This window comes from Trematomus bernacchii, unplaced genomic scaffold (genome assembly GCF_902827165.1).
Source record: "Trematomus bernacchii unplaced genomic scaffold, fTreBer1.1, whole genome shotgun sequence".
Lineage (NCBI taxonomy): Eukaryota > Metazoa > Chordata > Actinopteri > Perciformes > Nototheniidae > Trematomus > Trematomus bernacchii.
This window is the reverse complement of record NW_022987655.1, coordinates 1,400-23,651: the sequence shown is the minus strand read 5'-3', so window position 1 is coordinate 23,651 and position 22,252 is coordinate 1,400. Positions and strand designations below refer to the sequence as shown.

Here is a 22,252-nt window from a genome sequence, read left to right as displayed (position 1 = left end):
TCTTGTTTTTCTCTGCTTACTATGAAAGGTAGTTGATGTGAGATGTTGTGGCGGCACGTGGGAGTGTTTCTTTGAAATCCTATTTAACCAAAAGCCAGACAACGCCACCAACATCACGACACACAAAAAGGGGGAAGCCGCCACCAATACACCAGTCAATACCAATTAATACACAGACCAACACATAAGATAAGTATAAAGACAATAAGAAGTCAATAATACTACGAAATATAACTGATATTAACTGAAATAAACAAAACAAGTTTAGAGCAACAGGGTCGAAAACAACTAAACAAAAGAAACGGAAATGAACCCAACAGTCTACTTAATATTGAAGTAAATAAACAAAACAAGCTTAACTCAACAGGGTCAATGAAATAACTGATCATGAACAGAGATTTTATCGAACAATCCACTATAACAATTTTTAAAATATGGCCCTGTAGTGAAGGGCAAGGTGACACCAAGAGGCAATGCAGGCCAAGAGCAACACCCGCCAGGCAGTAGTGTAGCGGTGTAGCCAATAGGGCAGGCAAGCCAGCTGTGCAGACAGACACAGCCGTGAGGCCGGAAGACCAGCCGTCCAGGCAGTAGTGTCGCGGTGTAGCCAATACAACACAGTCTCACTCCATAAACGTCCAGGAGCGACGCTTGGTCAGGGTCCCGAGGCGTGCAGTTGGGACGCTCCTAGGCTCAGCTGGCGCTAACAGTAAAGGAGTTTAGCTGGGTCATGCGGTGGATGGGGATAAAAGAGGGATTGCTGGGTCCTCAGAACGAATTCTTCCTTTTCACAACGGGGATGTTGGCCTCCAAGAACCAGAACGCTCCCTTGAAAAGGGTATCAAGGTTCAAGGTTCAAGGTTCTTTATTGTCAAACTAACATAGCTACAGAGTAATTATGTCGTTGGAAATCTTAGGTCACAGGCTTCTCCAACAATGCAACATAATAATACAGATAGTGAAAGTAATACAAAAAGAAAAATAGTTCTAAAATAAAGTGAGAGAGAAAAAAAAAGTGGAATAGTGCAGTACGAGTCTATATACAAGTTATTGGAATGATCTATATTAGATAGTAGATATATATTACTAAGTAGCAGATGAATGTTATGAAATTGTTTTAGCAGTTCAATTGTTTAACAGTTAAAAAGTGGAATAGTGCAGTACGAGTCTATATACAAGTTATTGGAATGATATATATTAGATAGTAGATATATATTACTAAGTAGCTGATGAATGTTATGAAATTGTTTTAGCAGTTCAATTTTTTAACAGTCTCACTGCCCGCGGGAAGAAACTGTCTCCGAATCTTCTTGTCCTTGCCAGGATGCTGCGGTAACGTCTGCCAGACGGCAACAGAAAGAACAGTTTGTGGCTGGGATGATGGGGGTCTTTGATAATCCGTAGGGATTTCTTCCTGAGCCGCTGGGAGTAAAGGTCCTCCATGGATGGCAGCTCCGTCCTGGTGATGAGCCAAAGAGAGGTGTATTACCCGGTCTCTTTCCTGGAGTTAGCGAAATATGAATAATGAAACATTTATTAAAGGTAGGGTAGGTAAGTTTGAGAAACCGGCTCGAGATCGCTAGAATTTGAAAATACACAACCGGAGAAAATCTGCCACTTCCTTACAGAGCCCCTCCTCCAACACACACGAACGCGCACATGACCAATGAGGGCACGAGATAAGTTTGTGCACAGATGGAAGGCTGACAGGCAGGTAGGCCATCCAATCATTTTAGCCGGGCCGGCTAAAATGATTGGTCGTGCTTTTTACAGTACCACAGCTTCCACAGATGACATTTTTTATGGATTTTTTGTCAAAGCACTTCAGATATTCATTGCTATCGGGATGTTAAGAGCATTCCATGGAATATAACAAAAAGTGTATTTCGAGCCGGTTTCTCAAACTTACCTACCCTACCTTTAAATATGAACATCTAAATACACAGTGTATTAATGTACACTAGTGTTAATGAAACAATATTATGTGTAATGCTTTTAATTTTAAAATCTGAGTTGAGTTAGAAAAATATGAATAACGAAAAAATGTAATCAGTGTATCAATATACACTAAAGTTTATGAAATAATGCAAATGTCATAAAATGTGTTGACTACAATACCTCAATTAAAAAAAACAATGTATTTATATACACTACAGTTTTTCGCCAAAATACTATGTGTTATGGATTCTAATTTAGAATCCACATGTAATCTTTATCCAAATGGTAAAGAATGTATTAACTAATACTTGAAATGAAACTCCAGTACGTAATCGTAGTTCTAACTAAAATGTGTAATGTAATGCCTTTATTAATTATTCCTAATGTGATATGCAACAATTTAGTACAACCAGCAGAGTGCGCTGTTGTAATTCTCACTTTTATCCACCAGAGGGAGCTGTAGTAAATCTAACTCCTATTTAATAGAAATAGACTTTAAAAATAACTTTTTGTAATGGCAGGAAAAATACAATAATTCTGTCAAACTAACTTAGCAATTACCAGCAACAGACCAGGGCCTTCAGATTGCCAATGCACGTGCAAGGTTTGTTGTGATGACGTAGCGAGCCAGGGACGGTGCGCGCAGGACCAGCTGGAGAGAGGCTCCGACCCAGCGACAACAAACCTACACCGAGAGCCTCTATGGATGTACTGGGGTATGCTACGTAACAGCCCAAGCTTGTTGATGACTGCTAAGCATAGAGGTTGCATGATACAACTATTAGCCGCGTTCACACCGGAGTACTTTTCCCCGTACTTTTCACGTTTAGTTCCGTTAGTACCCCTTATGTCGCGTTCACACCAAAAAGAGTACTTAATCTCGGGAACTTTTACCCCCATTTTTAGTGCCTGCTGAGAGATCGTACTTTCCTGGGGAAAAAAGTGTTCTGATTGGCTGGGCGAATTGCAAACCACGCCCCGTAAAACTCTGAAATGTTTTGTAGAGCCGCCATTTTATTTGCTCGCTACATAAACCCAGCGCACCAACGGAGAGTAGTTTGTTTTGAAAGCAGTTATTGCAAGCATCAATAAATCATCGGAGCGGTGGAGTGATGAGGAGGTGTCGGCGCTTCTGGAAATCTACGCTGAGGACGCGACCCAGGGAATGCTACTGAAGCCAGTACCCAACTCCAAAATGTTCGAGCGTTGTTCGAAAAAGTTACTGGAGCTGGGAATCGTGCACAGCGCCACGGCATACCGGCTAAAAATAAAGAAACTCAGGCAGGACTACAAAAAAATTAAAGACTATAATAACAAGAGTGGTAACGACCGGAAGACCAGTAAATGGTACGAGCGCTTGGATGCTTTGCTAGGCCACAGACCTTTTCTCCGGGACAGCATCGACCTTCGATTCGGGCACGATGGTGTGGGAGGCCGCTCAAACGGCGGATTCAGTGGCCAACGACGACGACCACGACGAAGGTAAAATCAACTACATGCACTGGGGTTTTAATCTGCACAATAATGGTCTCAGATGTACTTTTATTTGCTCAGTAGATCAAGCTAGCCATGCTAGGCTGAACTGGCTAACACTGGCCCCGAGCTAGCTAATAACATCTAGCTAGCTAGATATTCTCGGCCGCTATGAAAACGTTTTGACTTGTGAATAACTGTGCAGTGTTTCTGTAATTTGCTTCACTAACTCATGGCACTAATCGTGTGTTTCAGGCGAGGCTGGACAACTCTCAGGATTGGAAACAAGCGAGCTTTCCCTTCCAGATCACAGCGCTTGCTCGTCCCCCTTACCAGCAACCAAACGCAAGGTACACACACTGTAACTTGGTCTTGAAAGAACGTTACGCATCGTACTGATGTTCACAATCACGTTTATTTCCTTCTTGGTACAATTATGAAACAGCGTGAAAACATATACGCCTAGACCGGTGTTTACAAATTTTCGCGCCGTTTTTACTCTCTCACAAACATTGTAAACATCCGGGCTAGAGGTCACATGACTTCCGGTAAGAAAACTTGCCTCAACAAAATTAAACAAAGTTCAAACATACATGAAGCACTCTTCAAAAATACAAAACAATAAATAAGGGCACTTTGAGCGGCAGCTACACACACACACACACACACAGTGTGTGTGTATATATATATATATTTTATGCTATTTGATCCTATATTATCTTCTACTATACACCTGCATTGTGTACACTGTCTTGTCCCGGCCTGCACCCTGTCCAATGTTGACTAGTAAACACATTCCTCGTATGTTGTAAAACTACATGGCGACTAAACAGATCTTGTATCTTGCTTATTTCCCCTCTTAGGAAAGCGGGCACGGGATGTGAATTTCTTTGACACCGTCGAGGCGTTGGAGGACCGGCGTGCCGTGGTGAAAGAGTCGATGCACGGGGATCAGATGGTGCTGTTCACCAAGGCCCAGGAAACGGAGGACAAGATGCTCACGATGATGGAGCACCAGGATGAAGTGTCGGTGCAGGATGAGCGGCAAACCACTTTTCAGAATGGGTTTCTGGAAGTGCTTTCCCAGCTAGTGAAAGCCAACAGGTCTTCCTCCCTATAGTTGCCACTGTTAACAATGTCTGCTGCTGAGCCTATCCCTACACCTGGGACAGTTTATTTTGTATTGTTTTTATTAATACTGACACACAACTTTGCACTAAGGTGTGTATGCTGCTGAGCCTATGCCTACACCTGGGACAGTTTATTTTATATTATAGTTATTACTGTTATTATATAGTCTTGATACAACTGACACTTTATTTTATATTGATAATGTTAACTTACATGTACAACTTCTATTTTATTTACATTAAAAATGTTCTATTTACTGTTATGTCTTGAGAGTGCAATAAAGAGAACCTACATGGCGATTAAACAGATCCTGTATCTTGCTTATTTCTCCTGACACTTTATCTTTAGTGACCTGTGTAGCATCCTATACATCACATGTAAGTGATTATTCTGATACCATCATGTTTCATCGGTTATAAACTGGCAAAGCTTTATTTGTCATTTATTTATCATCAATGTTGCAACCTTGTGGAGGAATGGCAGGGGCACATACACACATATGATAATTTATATCATTTTAAATATTATTTGACCTAAAACTAAATGTTTTTATGATTGTCCTCTGAGGAGGACATGGGGATTTGCAAACTTTTAATTCCCCCCCCCCATTTTACACAACACAAAATGGAGTCCACTATGGGCCGAAACTAACATGTATGTTTCCATAGTGTTTATGGCAGACGGATGCAGTGGGTCTCAGGAAGATATATATATAATAAAGGTGGGTTTGCTGCTGAGCCTATTTACTGTGCATACAAAACACCTGGCACAGTTTATTGTTATTATATTGCCACACTGTACACTATTGTAATGTTGCCTGTCTTGACTGGAAAATAAAAGAGAGAAACAAAAGCACTGTACAAAAGATCAGCTTTATTGTCAAAATGTTTACAATTTACACGCTGTTCAGATGCCTCATAAGGGCTGTGCGCGTGTCTTGCCCCCCAGCCTCGGCAATGGCTGGCCCATCAAGCTGGGTCGCCGGTAAGGCAGTCCATTCCTCCCTGTACTCATTACTTTCACAAAGGTTATGTAATATGCAACATGCTGCCACCTGGGTTTTGATCTGGTCCATCTTGCAGTCGTTTCTTTTCATCAAGCACCGCCACCTGCCCTTCAGTCTGCCAAAAGCGTTCTCCACCACCACTCGTGCTCGGCTTGTTTTGTTATTGTACGCCAGTTGCTCAGGCTGCATTAACTCAGTTACAAAGCTGTATAACATGAGCACAAACAGCACAACTTCAGTCGACTCCATCTCCATCATGTCTGAGGTCGGAAGGTAAACAACAGACGCCTAATGTACAGCGAGTGGGTGGGCGTCGCAGTATACGCGGGAAGTTTTTCTTCTTCTTCTTCTCTTGTTTTGCAGCGGATTGCAAACAACTTTAAGGTGCATACCGCCACCTACTGTACTCACCGTGAAGTGGTTTGCGGCCTGCCAGTAAAGCCAAAGCAGAAGAAGAAGAAGTGACGTCAGCGGCTCATTTGCGTAATCTTCCCTCAGGGAAAAGTACTCCGGTGTGAACGCGATCTGTACTAAGTGCCCTGGGGTTAAAAGCGCCGGGGCTCTGAGTGCCGGAACTAAGTACAGGAAAGTACTTGGTGTGAACGCGCCTATTGAGAGTAACCAGTTGTGCGGTGGAGTATCTCAGCATCATAGAGCCGGTGGTATGCTAGCACGATGCTACGTTAGCTGAGAGCCAGCTGGGAGAAGGTGGTCCCAACCAAGAGGCTAGACACTTCGGGATGGATTAGAATGTGTCGTGGAACAGAACAGGACAGAGCAAGGCAGGACAGAGCAATCCGTCGGGAGATGACAGGAAAGCAGAGATCACCTAGCCTGGAGCCGGAGTAGCTGCTACAGCTAACTGCTACAGCTAGCTACAGGAGCTGGTGTAGCAGCTGCTGCATACAGGTAAGAGATCAGAGGAATTGGGTGTAAAGACGTGTTCACATAAAACGTGAAGATATGAGATACACAGCCGAGTAAGAGGCCAACAGTTAAAGCCGGCAAAAGAACGACAAACAAAGAAAAACAAAGAAAAACACTACAAGGTGCAGCCGGAGAAGCGGCGAACCGTCTACGCCAGCGTCCTCTCTCAGCCTGCAGCGTCGAATCAAACTAATCAAGGAACTCAAAACTAAAATGTGTCCAATAACAGTGCACACATTGGATCTATGGTTGAAAGTATTGAACATAGATAAGATTCAAAATGATGCAAATATAATAAAATGGGTAGCTTATGATGGAAACTTCAAACCTGCAAAATAAGATCAAGGTTTTAAACAATGGGTAGAGAAAGGAATAACAGCTTGGTGTGTTTTGGTTAAGGAAGGGGAGCTGGAGGGTTTTGATCATCTGAGAAGAAAACACACATTGGGAACACATGACTTCTATAGATACCTTCAACTAAGGGACTGTTACAAGAGGGGAGTCAGATCAGATTCTTCCAAGGAGTTGAATAATATCATCCAAATTATAACTAAAGCATATCAGGAAAGAAACATAAGAATCATTTCAGCATTATATCAAGGATTTAGCAAAACATGACAAACACTCAACTAAATATTTCGAGGTTAGATGGGAGGAAGAACTCCAGATAGAAACACCAGATGAAGATTGGCATGAACATAGAACATATTCAAAACTTCTGTTGATAAAGATGGAGTATATATGAAGTCATGTATGAATATTGTCAAACAGAGTTTATACAACCAGACAGATTTTTCTCATCTGAATTGTCGTAGGACTAATTAATTGTCCTCTTTTGTTGTTGCACATGCAGATTTGACTTGGAAAATGTCAGGTTCAGAAGAGTCTCCAGGGTCGTCCTCAGTCTCTGGTTGTAAATGTCTCTCTAGATCTGAGTTCCTGGCTGGTTCTGGTCCTCCACAGTCCTCTCCATCAGCTTCTGTTTCCAGGTGTTCAGCTGAGCTGCTGGCTGGAGGCTCTGCCTCTCTGTTCTCCTCAGTTTGAGTTTGATGAAGCTGTGAGGACTGACGACCAACACACTTATGGCTTTTGACCTGACGACTCCAGGTGAATATTTTGTCACAAAAACTGCAGCTGAATGGTTTCTCTCCAGTGTGGATTCTCATGTGGCACTTTAAATCTCCTCTCTGTGTAAAAGATTTCTCACAGACTGAGCAGCTGAATGGTTTCTCTCCTGTGTGGATTCTCATGTGTCTCTGTAAATCTCTTCTCTCTGCAAAAGATTTCTCACAGACTGAGCAGCTGAATGGTTTCTCTCCTGTGTGGATTCTCATGTGCTCCTTTAAATGTCCTCTCTGTGTAAAATATTTCTCACAGACTGAGCAGCTGAACGGTTTCTCTCCTGTGTGGATTCTAATGTGGTCCTTTAAACTTCCTCTCACTGCAAAAGATTTCTTACAGACTGAGCAGCTGAATGGTTTGTCTCCTGTGTGGATTCGCATGTGAATTGGTAAGTGATGTCTCGAAGCAAAAGATTTCTTACAAACTAAGCAGGTAAATGGTTTCTCTCCGGTATGAATTATGATATGTCTATTCAGACTTGACTTGCGGCCAAATCTTTTCGCACACTGAGAGCATCTAAAGTGTTTCTTTCCAGTCCTACGTCTTGAATCACTGACATGGTCTTGTTTACTTCTCTGAGACTTTGAACCTGGTTCTCTGGTCTCCTTCGAATCATCACTGTCCTCAGTGTCAGGTTCAGAAGAGTCTCCAGGGTTGTCCTCAGTCTCTGGTTGTAAATGTCTCTCTGGATCTGAGTTCCTGGCTGGTTCTGGTCCTCCACAGTCCTCTCCATCAGCTTCTGTTTCCAGGTGTTCAGTTTGTCTTTGATGAAGCTGAGAGGACTGAGGTTTCTCTTCATCATCTTCACTCTTCACAGGGACAGGAGTGAATGTGAACTTGATGATATCAGCCTCCTCCAGCCCTTGAAGCTGCTCTCCCTCCTGACTGCTCCAGAGTTCCTCCTGCTCCTCTTTAATGTGTGGGGGGGGCTCTGGGTCCTCCTGGTCCAGACTGGAGCTCCACTCCTGCTGCTCAGGGGGAACCTCTTCTTTAACCACCACCAGCTGCTGGACGTCTGCAGGAAACAGGAAACACATATTCAGAGAAACTCTAGAGTATTAGAATTCTGCTCCTGCCCCCCACTCCCTGTGAGCCCAGTGTGCTCCGATTGGTCAGCTCGGCCACTCTGTTCTGATTAGTCAACCACCAGAGAGGCTCCGCCCATGTCTAACAGTGCTTTTTTCGGCTCGCTCTGAGCGGAACATCAGTCTTACGATGGTGTCAGTACAGCCGTATATGTTATACGCTAACTGACCGAACTGTACCTACAACTGTTGTTATTTAGGTGCACTTGTGGAAACTGCGCCATGATGCCTACCGTGGAAAGTGGAAAACGTCTGTTGCAAAGAAATTAGAAAGGTAGCCTAGCTGACAGTTACAACATTATGTAGCCAGCTAGCTGAAAACACCAACAGTAGCACACAACATTATATGCCAAGATATACACCATACATAACCCTAACCCTAACCCTGCAGAACCTCCATAACATGTACAGATTCGATTATGGACCTTTGAGGCGTAGAACGGAAGAAGAGTACGTTATTTTTATCTGTAATAAACTACTACTGTGTTTGATGAAAAATCAAATCATGGTTTGCTATATATGAATGATATGTTATAGGAGCAAATAATTCAGGGAAGAAAGGCTACTAAGTATTTCCATCAAACTTTATTTTTAGAAATGTACAAAATGAACATGTGTAAATATACATATATACACTGTATATCATCCATTCCTCCCCTTATAGGCGTTTTCGGCATCTTGCCTATCGCAGCTTTGTAAGCGGCTGTCGGGGCTTCTTAGGACGAGGCAGGACGAGTGGTCACCCCGTCATGTGTTGTCCGCCGGATACGCCAGGAGTTTCCTGATCTGGCTGGACGAAATCACATGCAAATCACAAAATATTAGAGAAACGTAGTTGTTTTAGGTTCGTTAGCTTGCCAGCTAGATTAATATGCTAACCGCTAGGAACGGTAGCTCGGTATCATACACGCTAGGAGCGCCAACTATAATGTGGTTGGGTTTCGCGACTGGCCGTGCAGTGGATCACCCGGAGTATACTGTCTATGTCACCCGGAGTATACTGTCTATGTCATGGGCGGTATGCTCCGGGTGATTTGCCGTGCGGTCGGTCGCGAGGCTTGGTTGCATTGTAGTTGGCGTTCCTAGCGTGTATGCTGCCGAGCTGGACGGGAGGGCTGCCGGGAGCTAGACATGCTAGGGGAAACATTGTTACATGTGTCTCGTGGCAGGAGAATGTCTGCGTTCACACAAGAAATACTCATAGACTCTGTGGGTGTTTCGTGTGTGGATGCAGACATTCTCCTGCTATGAGATACATGTAAGGCCATCTGCTGACATTGGAGTTGATATATGGAAACGCTAGCAACTTAGTTAGCCCAGTTAGCACTGTGTCAATGGCTTAGCAGCCCCAAAAACGTTTACCCATTTAAACAGTCGTGGTAGATACCTTGTTTGTTTTAAACATCATAAATACACAAACAACAATGTATACTTACAGGCTGTGTACCCGAATCTCCCGCTGGTCCAAACAAAGTAGGAACAGCATCGTCCTTCAGTGTCCTACGTTGTGCATATCCGGCATGAATCGCTGCAATGTTTGCGAAGCTTTGGTCCGTGAAATGCCCTTGCACACAGTACAATACCGGCTCGAACATCTGAAGGAACAGTGTTAACAAGAAATGTCAACCACTGACTTCGTCGTGGTTCTTCCATTTACATTGCCATTACAATTTCCCCTCACAAGACAGGAAACAGACCCTCGTTGGCATGACTGGATACTAGGGATGTCCCGATCCGATCACGTGATTGGGGATCGGAGCCGATCACGTGATTTTCACGTGATCGGGGATCGGGAGAAAAAAATCGGGGATCGGATTTTTTTTTTTTTTTTTTTTATAAAATATTTTTATACATTTTATTTAATGTTACAAAACAAAAATGACCATGTTCACGTCTTAAAGTCATCCTGAGGCCTTAGTTTTGGGTTAAAATTACACAACATCATGTATGTGTTGCTTCTTTTGGGCTTGTTTTCATAGACCTGGTTGCTTATTTCTCTCAAATCTGGCAACAGTGGGCGCAGTGTCTAATAGTAGCAGTAAGCTAACGAGAGGCTACGTTCAGCTGGTGCCTCGGGAGTCGGGACAGAGAAAATGTCAGGAGTTTGGAAGTATTATAAAATTGAAAGCGAAGGCAGTGTAACAGCCAGATGCAATGTTTGCAAGGCGGAGGTTCCGCGTGGTGGAAAGAACAGAGCTACGTTCAACACGACCAATCTAATACAAACACCAACAACAACACGACGAGTACACAGCGGCCACTCAGGTAACGGCACTGAAACAACCGACACTTTCAGAGACTTTTAAAAGGAAAGAGAAACTGCCCCAGAACAGTGAAAAGGCCAAAACAATAACAGCCAAGATAGCTGAATTCATCGCGTTGGATGACCAGCCGTTATCTGTTACCTTTTTTTTCCTCTTAATGCATTGCATAAAGATCGGATCGGGAAAAATCGGTATCGGCAGATTGTCAAAATCAAATGATCGGAATCGGATCGGGAGCAAAAAAAGGTGATCGGGACATCCCTACTGGATACAGTTTTGAACTGAACCTGAGCTTCCAACAGTATATATGTTCGGCTGGCAGAGGGTGCGGCGATAGCTCTGGGCGTGGCTACTGGGTATCCCTACGTAGCGATACCCAGGAAGAAAACATTGGAAATCCAACGAGGCGTTTTGGGGAGGTCTTTTCTGTGTTAAAGTTTTACTCCCTACAGGGTGTACTTTGAGGGTTTTTGACTCTGCAGACCGTTTACATGGATAAAAACCTTCATAACACACAAGGGGACGGGTAATAACCGGAAAAGCATGACATGGGACCTTTAAAATCTAACCACGAAGTTCCGCCCACTGTGTATTTCTGTTGGCTCAATAGTCTGTCAATTACACCTTTTTTCCAGACGCCCTGATAGTTTCAGGACAACAGGTGAGTTAGTACGGTAGCTGATCTAAAACGTAGTTTCACTGCCGCTTAGCAAGGCGTCGGCCGTTCACGGAGTGTGAGGCCTTAGCCTTACGGCCCGTCCACACAGCAGCGTTAAAAAAATCTTGGAGGTGGGCGTATCTGAAGCTTGGGGATTTTTTGCGAGCAACGCGACCAACAACCAATCACATGAATCTCCCGCCCCCGACATACAAAGCAAAAAAGCCCGAAGTAAACTGGATATAAACTCCCCAAACAGGCGAAAACCTACCACTGTCTCTGCCACCTCCCTCCATGCCTGGCTCCTCCGGTTTGTATCCCGGTAGGTAAATAGGGACTGGTCATAAAGCACCGGGTGATTCCCTACCGCTCATTTCTCCTCCATGTTTTGGAATATGAGGAAATGACCTGCGGTATGTCTCTCCCAGCATACACGCGGTTTGATTGGCTAGCGCTTCCACCTCAGCTTCAAAAGTTGAACATTGCTCAACTTTGAATCCTGAAAATCCTTAAAATCTCCGCTCTGCTGCCCACAATGCAGTTCGGCGAAAAGTGAGGCAAAGTGACGTCACCCCATTCAAAGTGAATGGGCAGAAGCGTTTCAAGATTTTTTAACGCTGCTGTGTGGACGGGCCGTTATAGTTTGTGACCTGTCTGCAGAGTCGTTAGCTGAGAACTGGTGTTGGAGTTTCTCAGAGTAGTCGTTTAGCATCTCTCACCGCCTTGCTAAACCTGTACTTGGACTCATACAGGTGCATCTCAATGAATTGAATATCATGGAATAGTGATTTTATCAGTAATTCAATTTATAAAGTTTAAACGTATACATTACATAGATTCATCACACACAAAGTGATTATTTCCAGCGTTTTAATCTTGATGATTGCAGCTTACAGCTAATGAAAAGACAAAACAAAGCATTGAATATTACATAAGATTAGGGTTGGGAACCGAAACTCGGTTCCAGATGAGAACCGATAAGAAAATGCTGGGTACCGGGTACCCATAAAAAGTACACAAATTTGGTCCTGCTTAATGGTTCCTAAACGTGGTAGACTCTGTATTCCAGCGGGTCCGTCTGCGCCATGGTGACCCGGTGGAATACAGGGTAATCAGGGGCGGACTTGCCATCTGTGTGTTCTGGAGAATCACAGAACGGCAGGTCGCCAGCGGGCCGCCGGCGGCCGGCTCGGTTCGCTGACGACCAGCACCGCCCTTAACTTTTTTAAACGGCATCATGTAAGTTGCGCTGACAGGCGACAGAGGTCCACTGTTGCCCCGCAGCGAGGCTCCCCCCGCCCTCCCGTAGACAGTTCACAAGCTCAGTCACTTCATAACACCAAAGATGGGTCGCGGTAAACGCTCTAAAGTGTGGCTCCACTACACTAAAAAAGAAAAAGACAAGGTGCTATTATTAACTTGCCACAGTGCAATGCCGGTGGCAAGTTAATAGCTTGCCACAGGCCAACACACTCTCACTCACTTCCTCACACAATGCCCAACTTTTGAACCTGTACGGAAACAATTCTTCCCAAACTCAACCATAAGCATCCTCAAATATTTAAAAATGAAAAACTAAAAATACTCCTGGGGGAATATAAAGAGAGCTGCATTGTTGCAGGACAGTTTGTCTCTGCCACAGTCTGAGGGAATCGGAGTGAGCTGATACACCACGTCTCACATCTTATATTTATTTATTTATATATATATATATATATATATATATATATATATATCACAGTTTATTTTGTATTAATGTATGATATTAATTAAATGAATCTGTATTCCTTGTAAAAAAATGAAGAAAAAAAAAATGTTCTTGCTTAATGTTCAAATTCGTAGCAGTTTGTTTATATGTATTAGGGGTGTTGAAATTAATCGTTTCTACGTCGCGATGCAGACGTGGACGATTCTGCATCGATGCAGTGACAGAACTTAATCCATTATAGCATAGTAACGTTGCTTCCTGATTTTTTGGCTGTGGCTTTTTGTTTTTAACAACTAACCAAGCAACACCAGCCCAGCACCAGAGACAGAATGACCCACTCTGAATCAGTCCGTGCCGCTGCGGCTCAGAGACACACGTGGATTCATGTTTTTATTTTAAACTCGCGTTACAGTCATGTCAGGTTTTTGGTGGATTTAATCCAGTCTTGGATTGCAGAGTATAAATGTCTTCTTGCTATTTTCATACGATAAATGCGTGTGTAAAGTTTGTGAAGGCAGGAGGAAAGCTTCCACGATCACCCCTCTCTCTGTTCCTTCAACCCCCCCCCCTCCCTGAAAATAATGAGTGACAGGCTGATAGGAACCTGATATAAACTTTATGATTCACTTAAACATATGCTGATATGATGAAGCTAACTTAATCTCATTCATGGGATTTATGTAACAGCAAGACAGAGAATAAGTGTGCACCCACATGCAGTATTTTAGTTGTTATATGCTGTTGTAAATACTCCTGTTGTCTGCTGTGTTCAGACTCAAGTCCTGTGTGTGATGCCACATTCAGTGTCCTTTTTTTAGCAGAAGGCCGTTGCTAGAAGCTGCAGCTAGACTGCAGAAGCATTCGTTTTTAGTTTTTGAGGATGGAACAATTTCACACACAGATATAGGGAGACTAGACCTATACAATTGGAGAGCGAGATTTTATCTATTCAATATAGTTGTACAAAAATATGTTAAGAAATCCTTCCAATGTGTACTATATGACAGTAAAACACAGTTTAAAAGGGGAGTGATTAGTACAATATGCATAGGTAAGATAAAGAATGCTAACTAGGTAACATAAGATAAGATAAAGATGGGAGAGAGGAGTTTATAAAATCAACAAATTTAAATTATTTGTTATTGTTTGTGATCCTAAGGATTTTTTGATTATATACAGTTCTGTTTCATGAGTGTTGAGAGCTGTATCCATGAAACCTTCATTTCCCCTCAAAGTGCCACAGATTGATGCATTTAACTTCAGTAGTGCATGCCCCCGGACCCCCCTAGAGGATGTGAGGTCTACCCCCGAATAAACCAGGTAGACATGGATACTAGATACATGTGCACACTCATTATATACACAACACATTTGTCTTGGATTTTTTTAACACCATATTTGTAGAAAGGCAGTAAATGGGATTCAAATCGAGAACGTTTTTCGTTGCGAAGGACCCACAGACCCACAGTTTAGTGTCCCCCCCACTTCTCAAACCAAAGTTACACCCTTGGTCTATACCACTGTAGCCCCGGACAACTCTCCCTCAATAATATAATCAGGGGTGCACATAACTGGTACGCATGCACGACAAAAATCGAATTGCACTTGTGTCACTACGCACCTTTGCGTACCTGAAAACATAAAAACAAAACACATATTTCGTCTACACGTGTTTCTTGTCAACACTCAATGAAGTAAACTACGAGACATGTCAAAAAGAACAAAGACATCAAGCAGCTACGTTGCCGTTTCGCTCCCTGCAAAAAATCTTCGGACTTTCTCTAATTGATTGAACTGGGTGCTGGCCGCGCCGCGCAGGACATAACCGACGGACCTGTGAAGCTTTACAGGAGGCAGAGGCTTAGATCACTGGACGACAGAGTTGGTCGCCGTGTGCACAGGGTTAACGTCGGTATGAACAACAGAATTGTGCCAAAGCTCCGCCAGCTGGCTGCAGAGGGAGACTCCCCTGTGCACATTCTGTGCCCCGCGCACACACTGGAGAACTGCGCAAAATCAGCTGATCACAACGTTCACGCTCTGTGGTCAAGCTGCTGCAGTTTTATTTACACAGATCTTGTGTAGGAATATTCTGTTACAGTAAAAGTCCTGCATTCAAAATCAGTGATGCAAACACAGGTATGGTGAAAAAAGAGAGAACTATTCGAAGCAGAAAAAAAAACAGCGTAATATACCATCTGACAAAGGCCTGTGCTATAACTGGCTATTCCTTATAATATACTCAGATCAATAGGAGACAGAGATGTTAAATTATAAATCAAGGGTTTTTATTATTATTTACAGGTAGATATTATACACTTTTGACTTTAAGGGCTTCAGTTTTTCTTCTTCTTCTTTGTTTGCGAAAAAAAAAATGTTTCTACTGCTTTACGCAACCGACTGGTGCTGCTGCTGCGTCATGACGTCACCGGTGCTTATCAGGCTCTAGCTCCGAACCGGCCCTGGAACCGCTTTGGTGTCAAAGGGGCATTAGTTCGCCGTAGCCTCGCAGCGGGGTTACAGCGCAGAAGTGCGCCGCATTTGCGCATGACTGATGTGCAACAACATGTGACTCCTCTGTTTGTCTTCTGTTGGTCGCTTGTTAGCAGACCCTTCACGCGATAGCAGAGAGATCGGGTACAGGAGGTGTAGAGCGAGGGATCATTGTCCACTAGTCGTGCTCGCGGATGGATACAAAAATATACTTTGGCGGCCGTTAATAGACTTTACGTGGGCGGCCCGCCCAAGTAAAGTCTATGTTTTGAAGTGAGAAGTTGTCCGTCAGTCCGTGAGTCGGACCCCCCCCCCCCCGAAAAAACGAAAACTCTTTGGTTCTCCGCGAATTACACAAGTCACCCAAATCAGCGTTAAAAAAGCGGGAGGCGCCAAAAAGAGACTAATTTGCATCACTGAAAATGTTCCTCAAGTAAAAGTAGAAAAGTATTATCATCAAAATATAGTGAAAGTAGCGACAGTAAGTACTCAGATCTTGTACTTGAGTAAAAGTAGAAGTACTCAGATTTTGTACTTGAGTAAAAGTAGAAGTACTCAGGTCTTGTACTTGAGTAAAAGTAGAAGTACTCAGATCTTGTTCTTGAGTAAAAGTAGAAGTACTCAGGTCTTGTACTTGAGTAAAAGTAGAAGTACTCAGATCTTGTTCTTGAGTGAAAGTAGAAGTACCAGAGTGTAGGAATACTCTGTTACAGTAAAAGTCCTGCATTCAAAATGTTCCTCAAGTAAAAGTAGAAAAGTATTCTCATCAAAATATAGTGAAAGTAGAGACAGTAAAAGTATTCATTGTGCAGATTGGTCCATTTCAGAATAATATATATGATATGTTTTATAATGATTGATCATGAAAGTGTTCTCAAAGCTGGTAAAGGTGCAGCTAGTTTGAATGACTTTGTATACTGCAGGGTAGCTTGTGGATTTACTCCAGGTGGAACTAAAGTCTGATTTAACACTTGATTATATTTCACATCATTCATCCAGATCTGTGAAGTAACTAAAGGTATTAAATACATGTAGTGGAGGAAAAGTACACTATGTACCTCTGAACTGTAGTGGAAGTAGAAGTACAAAGTAGCATCAAAGTCAAGTCAAGTACAAATATCTCAAAATTGTACTTAAGTACAGTACTTGAATAAGTGTATAGTAACTTCCCACGTCTGAAATCAGATATGACTTCATGTCATGTGATCATTTCTTAGTATTTGATCCTTCAACTTGGCCTCAGGAAATGCAAGGACTTCACAGTTTTGGCAACAGGTTTTGGAGAAAGCAAATCGGAGGCTTAAAAAGAGACAGGGAGGTGCATCTTCATCATCTTCATCATCTAGCATGCAAGAAGTGTAAATAGAGGACAGTGAAGGAGACACTGAGGAGGACCACGCTTCGTGTGGGGTGAGTACCAAACGCTGTCTCCTGGTACTCAGAGTAACTCACTAAAAAGGTTATGTGCACTGTGGAGTCTATTTTTAAATAACATTACAAGACGGATTCTTATTATTACATTATAAGCTTATTGTGCTCATTTTATGTTGCTATGACTTTGGAATAAATAGACAAAATCACTAATCCCAGGTTCTGATGGATTGGATAGGAAACAAAGGGAAAAGTCATAGAGAAAGTTTTAGCTTGCAATATTAATGTAGCAAAGCCAGGTGCAGACACTGTAGAGACAATGAGATACTGAGGCTCTGGCCTTGGCCGTGAGCGCCGCGCCCACGCATAACTGGGAACCAGCATAATGAAGGGTTTCCACTATCTCTGTACAACACTTTAGCAAAAACAAATGACGTATGATAGCGACAGAGTAGGGAGGGACTTTTCACCGGCCGGCCGAATGCTGATTGAAGGTCGTGTTGCCAAGAGACTTTATCTAACCCATCGAGTCCACCGAGTCCCCTTCTGAGGCTGCATCTCAGGTCGATTAAATGGATTCCTTGCGTCCCTCACTTGCGTTGTTTCCCTGCGTCTAGTCCCTCCCACCAGGGAAGCATGGAGAGACGCAAGGAAACCACGAGAAGCAGGGAAATGAGTTTTAAGAGCAATGGGACGTCCTTTCCTCCGGAGCGTCACGTGAAGCCACGTCCGTTTGTGATGATGCTGCACAGCTGTTCGTCTGACAGCAGCTCTGTCCCCGTTATTTTCACAAACACCCCCGCCTCTGTTAGTACACATTTACTGACACAAACATTTGTATCATCTGTTGTAGACCCAAATACATTAAATAAAATAAGAACTCATTCTCAAAAAAGATAAACGCCATTCTTAAAATGTATAAACGAACAATAGTTAGATTAATATTGATTAGAGTGCACAATAGAAATAAAATAATTGAGAGAAGAAAAAGAGATATGTTATCTATCAAAACCCAGTGAGATTAACATTCATTGGATTGCACACTTTGTCTGTTTGTGTGGATATGTAGCACATTAACATGTTAAATAGCACTTAATGACTGACTGAATGGAAATGACAATAAATGAAAATGTAAAACGAAAAAGCGATCATGAAAATGTTTCCAATAAATGAATAAAATGTTTTTTGACCACTTTGTTGTTCAGATATATCACATATTTGTAACTGAATGATGCATTCATTGAAACAGAACACAGTATGAACTGAGGAGTGAGTCCCGTGAGTTTCATGTGTTTTCTTCACTCCGCTGGGAAACTGCTCTCATGTCAAGAAGCATCAGATCAGTGCATGCGCTGCATCGTCCAATCAGTGAGCGATACACAGTAAGGGGGCGGGGAGAGTATCTGAGGATTTCATCGGAGGATGGTCTGGTGGTTCCTCGGTTATCGCTCCTCCATTATCGCTCCTCCAATAGCCGCGTTCACACCAAGTACTTTCCTGTACTTAGTTCCGGCACTAAGAGCCCTGGCGCTTTTAACCCCAGGGTACTTAGTACAGATCGCGTTCACACCGGAGTACTTTTCCCTGAGGGAAGATTACAAGTACAGTAGGTGGCGGTAAGCACCTTAAAGTTGTTTGCAACCCGCTACAAAACAAGAGAAGAAGAAAAACTGATACAGGATCTGTTTAATCGCCATGTCGGTTTTCTTTATTGCACTCTCAAGACATAACATTAAATAGAAATATTTTAAATGTAACTAAAGTGTCAGTTGTACATGTCAGTAAACATTATATATAAAATAAAGTCATAACAGTAATAACAATATAAAATAAACTGTCCCAGGTGTAGGGATATTCTCAGCAGCATGCACACCTTAGTGCAACGTTGTGTGTCGTGTGTCAGTATTTACAAAAACTATACCAAATAAACTGTTATTAAATGCAGTTTGTCGCTCATCCTGCCGCTGCGCCGACGCTTCCTCATGGCGCAGCGCCCACACTTCATCCTGGTGCTGCTGGCGCTCCATCTGCTGCTTGAACACTTCTGCCTGGCGCTCCATCGAGGTGAGCATCTTGTCCTCCGTTTCCTGGGCCTTGGTGAACAGCACCATCTGATCTCCACGCAGCGACTCATTCACCACGGCACGCCGGTCCTCCAACGCCTGGGCGGTGTCAAAGAAATTCGCATCCCGTGTCCGCTTTCCTAAGAGGGGAAAATAAGCAATATACAATATACAAGTTTAGTCGCCATGTAGTTTTACAACATACTAGGAATGTGTTTTTTGTATTTTCACAAATAGAATTAAGGTTTCACAAATCTGAAACTGTGTTATAAAGAATGTTTAGACCCTCTGGGATAATCCAGTCCAAATAAATCGGCTATGCAGCGATTTAAGAGGTTCAAACACGGAGGATTGTTCCTTTTTGAAGAGTGCTTCATGTATGCTTGAACTTTGTTTAATGTTGTTGAGGCAAGTTAAACATAAAATATGATGAATATTATGAAATAAACATGATTGTGAACATCAGTTCGATGCGCAACGTTCTTTCAAGACAAAGTTACAGTGTGTGTGTACTGTGTGCTCGGGGCCGGTGTTAGCCTATTATGGCTAGCATGGCTAGCTTGATCTACTGAGCAAATAAAAGTACATCTGAGACCATTATTGTGCAGATTAAAACCCCAGTGCATGTAGTTGATTTTACCTTCGTCATCGTTGGCCACTGAATCCGCCGTTTGTAGTCCTGCCCGAGTTTCTTTATTTTTAGCCGGTGTGCCGTGGGGCTGTGCACATTCCCAGGTCGAGTGAAAGCTACTGAACTGGCTTCAGTGCATTCCCTGGGTCGCGTCCTCTGCGTAGATCTCCAGAAGCGCCGACACCTCCTCATCATTTCTTGATGCTTGCCATAACTGCTTTCAAAAACAAACACAACGCACGGAGCGTTGTGTTTTTGTAGCGAGGAAAAACAATGGCGGCTCTACACAACATTTTCAGAGTTGTACGGGCGTGGTTTGCAATTCGCCCCAGCCAATCAGCACTGGGGCACTTTGGAGAACTTTTCACCCACAGAAAAGTACGCTCTCTGAGTTGGCTCTAAAAATGGGGGTAAAAGTACCCGAGATTAAGTACGATTTTTGGTGTGAACGCGACTCACGGAACTAAAACGCGAAAAGTACGGTGAAAGTACTCCGGTGTGAACGCGGCTATTAGCGCTGCTCGCTCCTCCGGCAGAAATAAGAGCCATGGGACGCTACTCAAGATGGCGCAGACAAATCAACTTCCGGTGATACCGAGGACCGAGGAAATGAAAATAGTCGACCTGAGACGCAGCCTGAAACGCTCCTGAAACGCGCCCGGTAGGGTATGACGCCGGAGGAGGCCGGACCATGCCTGACGCGACGCAGACGGACCCGGTGGAATCGAGGGGTCATTCTGTGCACCAAAGTCTAAACCACGGCCCTCCCTCAACCAATCATAAATGTACGGACAGCGCCCTGTGTAATAAAATGTATTGACGCATGAGGTTCGAGGCTTTTTTACGGAAATAGTGGTTACAGATTACAGCTTTAAAAGACGAAGCAGGAGCCCACGGGAAGAAAAGGTCATTACACGGTTAAGGACGAAACCACACACTCACAGAATTGGCATGCACCCCACTGGACTCTGTACAGATTGCAATAAACCGGAAACCGTCAAACAGACAGTCTTAATAGACTGCCACAAGTACGAGAGGAGAGTGCTAGCTACTAAGTTAGCTAACGGAAAACTCAGCCTTACTGTGGGGAATCTGCTATAGGGACATCAGAGGAAGTCTTTAAACTGCTGAAAACATTCTTAAAAACAACTGGAATTAGAGAAAGAATTTAGGATTCTTTTAATTTTCCTGCCAATCTACTGCTCCACACTCCAGTCCAGTGGGTGGCGGTAATGCATCCATGTGTTGGTTGCCAACCGAAAAAGAACAATAAAGAGAGATTCAATAAAGAATCTAAACAGTCTAATAAAGAGAGAGTCTAATATAGAGAGATAGTAAAGAGGGGACAGACCTGCTCTGTGGATCTGAAGCTGAGGCTGGACAACAGCGTCCAGTAGTTTCCGGTGTCTCTCGTTCTCCTGTTTTGAACGAGACAGTTCCTCCTCGTACTCTGCTATCGTTCTTTCAAACAGAACAAAGATGTCTTCAGCAGCCGCAGTGAGTCGCTGCTTCACCAACGAGAGCAGCACAACACTCATGTTTACTAAATCACCACTTCCTGTTTCTCTCACTCTGTGTTGCTAGCGTGTTACCAGCTAGCATGCTAAGCTAGCTTCTAGAGTCCGAGCTAAAGGCGCCGCTTCAGAAGAAAGAGCACAAAGTCAGAGGTTCATCCAGAGACACAGACGATGGATCAGCTGCTCACACACGCTGTCTCAGGAACACCGAGAGAGAACCATGGATGTAGCGAGAGAACCATGGATGTAGAGAGAGAACCGACGAGACGCGATCTGGTTCCAAGTTAGAACGTGCGGGACCATCACTTCCGGTGCAGTGGACTTCAAAATAAAAGCGGCTATGATTTCCCCTTAGACAATACCTAAACCTTTAAGATACACAGACATGGAGCTGCGGAGAGAACCCGGTTTATTTCTCCTGAAACACCTTTATCTATATTATAAGTATTCCCCCTCTTCCTGTAATATAATATTTGTAAGAAAAGAAAGGTGAAGAGAGAAAACCGTGGGTTTTATTGTGAAGGCCAGCACCGGAAGTTGTGTTTCAGGCTCTCCGTTAGCATGTTAGCTGGGGGTAAACAAGAAACCCTGGTTTCCGGTCGAATCGTCCAAAAATCAGCTCCTCTCGTCTTTTCCTAACCAAGACGAAAAGACGAGAGGAGCTGATTTTTGGACAGTTTGTCCACAGCCTAACTCTGCATGAGTTTTAAAAGTCTCTCTGACTCTTTACAGTCTCAACAAGTGTGTCTCTGTTAGCAAGATAACAGCTAATGCATCATGGGGGTTGTAGTTTTTAATAAACTTTATAGAGATCCAGGGGAAGTGTAGCGACCCTGCATAGGGTGCTGGGTGTGTCACTCAGGCG

General features: G+C 43.3%; 1 pseudogene; it reads right to left on the bottom strand.

The window, feature by feature from the left end:
- Window positions 1-7,674: 7,674 nt before the first annotated feature.
- On the bottom strand, window positions 7,675-21,669 carry LOC117486605 (annotated as a pseudogene).
- Window positions 21,670-22,252: the final 583 nt, after the last annotated feature.